We start from the raw sequence: 6031 nt of genomic DNA, 5'->3' as shown, positions 1-6031 counted from the left end.
CAAGCAGAGAATGACAAAGCATCGGAGGAGCACCTTGACCTCCTGGAAAAAAAAAAAAAGAGAGAAGAAGCCGAGATCCAGAATGTCCTCCACAAAAGGCGGACATAACACTACAATCAACAGGTCAAGCCCAGATCCTTCAAAGTAGGTGACCAAGTCCTTAAAGAAATGAGAGTAAACACAAGACTAAGGAAAGCTGGGGCCATGTTGGGAAGGGCCGTACATAGTGATAGCCAACCACCGATCGAGATCATACCGCCTTAAAGACAGCCATGGAAAGGAGTTGTAGCACCTTGAGGAAATTCTACCCTTAGTTGTTATTCGCTTTTCTTTTCTCCCATGTATTCAATAAAGACAAGATCAATAAAAATAGGCGGTTTGTCCAGTTTGCGTGCCCACGATTCCCATACTTAGCCACTAAAGTCGAGCCAGAGACTCCCAGTGTAGTGAAATGAGAGTGGAGCTAACTACTATACCTAGTCACCAAAGTCAAGTCCAAAACTCGCGGTACAACCAAAATGGCATGGAGGCCAAAAGACCCCACGACCCCATACTTAGCCGCCAAAGTCAAGTCAGAGACTCGTGATGCAACAAAACGGGCGTGGAGATCAAAATACTTAATATTTCCTATACTTAGCCACCAAAAGTTAAGTCAAAGACTCACAATGTAGCGAAATGGGCATATAGGTTAAAAGACCCCACGATACCTATACTTAGCCACCAAAGTCGAGTCGAACACTTGCAGTGTAGTGAAATGGGGATGGAGATCAAAAGACCCTATAACCCACATACTTAGCCTCAAAGATGAATCAAAGACTCACAGTGTAGCGAAATGGGGCTGGAGGTCAAAAGACTCCACGACTCCTATACTTAGCCACCAAAGTCAAGTAAAAAACTCACGGTGCAGCAAAATGGGTATAGAGGTCAAAAGGCGCTACGACCCCCATACTTAGCCACTAAAGATGAGTTAAAGACTCAATGTGCAGCAAAATGGGCATGGAGGTCAAAAGACACCACGACTCCTATACTTAGCTACGAAAATCGAGTTGAAGACTCACAGTGCATCCAAAAGGGCATGGATGCCAAAAGACTACATGACCTTCATACTTAGCTACCAAAATCGAGTCAGAGACTCGTGGTGCAGCCAAATGGGTGTGAAGGTCACCACGACTCCTATACTTAGTGACCAAAGTTGAGTAAAAAACTTACGGTGTAGCCAAAAGGGCTTGGAGGCCAAAATACCCTATTACCCCCATACTTAGCTACCAAAGTCGAGTTAGAGACTCCCGGTGTAGCCAAATCAGTGTAGAGGTCAAAAGACCCAACGACTCCTATACTTAGTCACCAAATTCAAGTAAAAAACTCACGATACAGCCAAATGGACTTGAAGGTCAAAAAACCCCATGACTCTCATACTTACCTACAAGGAGGCGACATATATACAAAGCACAGACTCAATGCCAATTTGTCCAAAAGAATATACAAGTCCTGGTTACAAAAACTCAAATTGATACAACTATTTGAGAAACAAACACAAAAGCTAAGATCTTCAAGAAGAAGGAGCTGATGGAGGCTTTGAGGATGTCGAGGGTGGCGACAAGTTCAAGAAAGCGTCAGGCATGCTCTTGCGCCCCAAGGAGTCAACAAATTGGAGCACTGCATTGTTGGGCTTGAAATTGTCAAGTTTTAAATGCTTTAGGTTAGTTAGGGTGAGCCAACATATGAGCTTGCAGGTGAGCCATGCCAGCTGCATATCCCTCACCTTCTTATCCAATTGGAACACTGCACTATTGGGCTTGAAATTGTCAAGTTTGAAACGCCTCAGGTCAATTTGAGGATGAGCCAACATATGAGCTTGCAAATGCGCCATGCCAGCCTCATATCCCTCACCTTCTTATCCAAATTTAGTAGGGTTTGGTTCTATCTATCTTGACAAGCATAAAGGGCTACCCAATTTTTCTTGTAAGTGTCAAACCTCTAGCGCAGGTCTTCATAAGACCCCTTAATGTCGGACAATTGGACATTAAACTCCCTCTAAGCTGCATCATGTGACACCTTAGCCCTCGAGAACTCAAGGGAAAACTATTTACAACTCTCCTCAAAAGCAGCTAGTGCTTAAGCATGCTACGAATAGTCTTGCTCAGCAACAACCAACTGCTGTTGAGAGGATTCCAACTCCTCCCTAGCATCATGCAGTTGGGCACGAGCTAGGTCACGCTCAGATTCTGCCAAGCGAAGGGCAAAGCCTTGCTTGGCATTAAGGGAACCAACATGAAGTAACTGCCCTCGCAGCTCAGAAGCCTCATAATGGAGGATATCAAGTTTGCCTTCCAGAGAGCGAATGTGTCCATTAGCTAGGTAAGACTCCACGTCAGTTTTCTCAACTAGCAATTGAGAAATCTCCCATTTATCATAGAAGGCAAACTTTTACAGCTCGTGAACCTCAAACTCCAGATTGGACTAGTCGTTAATGATCTAGGCTGCCAAGCTGTCTTCGCCCTATAAGATACAACAACAAGTTAAGGCGTGTGCATATAAATAAAGGAGAAAAGCGGTAACAACATAGGAAAAAAAGTTATACTGGAGTGAAGAAGCTCTTCAGTCAAGCCCTCATCTTGGGGAGGGGAACTCACGTGAGAAGGGCCCTCAACCCCCTCCCCTGACTTGATGACCCTCCACTTGAACCCTTCCTAAGGGATGTATCTCTAGCACAATAGAAGGAATTGTGGTTTCTACTAGCATAATGGGCTTGACAATGGACTCCACCTCTAGCGTAGAAGTTTAATGGGCTAGAGTGGCATTGAGATCTTCTTCATCTCTACTAACATCTTCTTCATTACCTTCTATTACATGATTTCCCCCCAACGACCCATCCCCCTCCCTAGGGGTTGAAGTTTCCATGACGCCGCCGAATGAGGAAAGGGAAGGTGAGGGGATAGAGCCCGTTCATTGCCTATCGAAGGGGTATACCCCCAAAATTAGTTGCAGGTAAAGTGCTGGGGCTAGAAATTTGACATTGGTGCTATCTTAGGAGTCACGATCCCAGCCATACCAATAGAGAAGGCGTTGAAAATCTCAAAGTTGGATTCGCCACCGCTAGGTGTAGAAGCAAGAAGGGAAAGAAACTCGAAAGGTAGAGTACTCATCAAATTTGACCCTTTAGCATGTATTTTGAAATCAAAGGCTATGACCAAGTCAACAAGGGCTAGGCCCATAAGTCCATCAAGATCATCCAGCCTGGGAGAGGTAAGTGGCAATGTAGGCATGGTAGGCATAGTAGGTGCCTCCCTTCCAAAATTAGGCTCAGCGCTAGAATCAATGGTTCTATCTACACCCACGTCAACATCCATGCCCTTAACATCTTTATTTTGGAGGCCGGTAGGCATCTCACCCTCTGTCTGGCGAGGGTGCTTCACGGGAGTTTTAGAAGAAGGCAAAGAAGCAGGCCTCTTTTTGGAAGAAGCCCTTTTCACAGCCTTTATTTTACGCCCCTTTAAGTGGGAGTGGTTGGGTACAGAAACCTATCTATATTGGCTGGCGTCAACAGTTTATCCATCCAAAAGGCACCTTCGTTGCCTTCACTATCATGTTCCTGAGCCCAGTTAAGGATTGCATCAATGCATTCTTGTTCATGACCAGTAAGGTTAATAAGAATCTTCTTGTCATCAAGGATCTTTCTTGAGTTGTCTCAAATGGAAAGTTAAGAACATCTTTTTTAGAGATTGAATTCTCAACACTTCCAGCAAGAAGGAAAAATTTCCTAGTCCAACCTTTGGCATTAGAATAGTAGGGTTCAAAGGCCGCCAATCGTTGAGAATGAACATGAAAACTACAGATATTAGTTGGTAGTCGGCTTACGGAGTAGAAGGAAAAGAATTCCTAACTCGTCAAATTTGGGTATCTCTCCCCCAAGGGTTCCAAAACCATGCAAAAAACCATGCAGGAGCTTAAAAGTACACGCCAAGTGCATGAGTGAAGTTGGTAGGGGATATCTGAAGAAGATTAAGAATATCATGAACGGGACGACAAAATGACAGGCGCAATCCATGCGATAGTGCACAAGCCGTGAGAGCAACTCTCTCAGAGAAACCTTCCTCGTCTATAGCACCAGAGCCCTCAGGAGGAATGATGAATTCGACTGAATCAGGAACACGACAAGAAGTCCTTAACTTTGTCAACTCTCGAGTAGTGATGGTGGAGCGCAGGGTAAATCTCTCGAAAGAATGGGACATTTGGCCCTTGGAGATTGACGAGGAGAAGAGTCACGGTGAGCCATTTGGTGATTGTATTGAAGAGAATGAGTTTGAAGTGATGAGGGATTGTGAGTTTTCGGAGGGGGAATGCAGGGAACGGAAAACTTGAAAAGTGAAAATGAGCCAAGGAAATGGAAAAGGCAGCTAGAAGAAGGCAATGATGAGAGATTCTTGGAAAATTGAGCAATCACTTCTGCGTCGTCAATTATCATTCTTGAAAATAAAGAGTGAAAGTGCGAGAGCAGTTACAGACGTATGTCACATCTGGGGCATGCAGGGAATTCACTGACTGCATAAGGAAATACCTTAATTAGCATAAAGCTAGAGGGGCAAATCCTAGACTTGCCACGTGTCCAAAGCCCAACAAGGTAGACAAGAAGACATGATATGTTTAATTTCCCATGAAGAAAATTAACGGGGTAATTGGAAGAAATATTTAGTATCCACGAACCCGTTATAATAAAAGCCCAATAACTAAGTGCAAATCCAATTATGAGTCTTATGGATACACATTGAAGATAATAGGTAATACCTCCAACTTATTAGGAAAGAGATCATTCCAATTAATACGGAGAACATTCAAGATATACTCTGGATGTTAGTCATCTTTGCTATGTCATACCTCTGTAAATAACACCAAAAAATAATACATTTACATTCATTCATAAACTTTAAAGGAATTAATTTTTTAAAAGCTTAACTTTAAACATGATGTGATGGGTATATATGTTTTACACTCTTCAATTAAAACTTGACATGTAGGTCATATACGTTATTCACAATGGATGCGAGTTGAGAGTAGCAAAAGCCTTTTACCTTTCGATCAACAAATCTCTAAGCCCTCTTTCTCTTCTCCATTCTCCCTCTAAAGTCCTAAACTCCACTCTCATCTCCCACTCTCTTTCTCTTCTCCTCTCTCGTTTCCCTATTCATCAATCGGTCTCTCTCTCATCTCCTTCAATTGCAAGCCAGAAACAATGCTTGTGCATCAGTAGGCCAATCATTTTGTTGGGTTGTTACTCAAAGTTTTGAATTACATCAAGAAGGACATAAAAGGAATTACCCTTTGTTGTTACCTTGGAACCACTGAGGAAGAATTAAGAAAATTATTTCTTAAATAAAAGTGAAGAAGGTTATTGCAAAATATATGACTTAAATGCAATCATCTTTCAACATTTGGGTCTCTATCTTATATATATATATATATATATATATATATAATTTGGTGAAATGATACGTGTGCTATATTGGAGGGCTGAATGAAGCTTGAACCTATGTTGTAGATTTCATTTTGCTGATGTTGAAGTGGAGTTTGATTCCTTGGTGATTGCTAACTGTCTGTCTAGAAAGGTTTAGATGCATTGGTTGTGAGAGAAATCAAACCTCGAGAGTTTCGGCTTTAGGAGAGAGTGAAAATCAAACCTTTGGAAGAGAGAGAGTGAGAGGAGAAAGAGAGATCGAATTTGGAGGGTAGAGAAAAAGAAAAAGAGATCAATTTAGAAAGAGGTATACGGCAAGGATAATGATAGACTTACAATCATTTTACCATTATTTTATCATTCTTAGTGTATTTTTTTAATCTTCTTTTTAAGTTTTTTTTTTTATATTTTTAATCATTAAGAAAAAAAATTTTAAAAATAAAAAAGATTTTAAAAATTTAAAAAAAAATAGTAAAAACATAATAGGAGAGCGGTAAACCTATAGAAGAATAATTGCACGGGTTGTTTCGCACTTAAAACTTTATATATAACGTTACTCTCAAACAAAATTTCTATTTT

This window comes from Carya illinoinensis, chromosome 14, assembly GCF_018687715.1.
Source record: "Carya illinoinensis cultivar Pawnee chromosome 14, C.illinoinensisPawnee_v1, whole genome shotgun sequence".
Classification (NCBI taxonomy): Eukaryota; Viridiplantae; Streptophyta; class Magnoliopsida; order Fagales; family Juglandaceae; genus Carya; species Carya illinoinensis.
Note: the sequence above shows the minus strand (reverse complement) of the source record.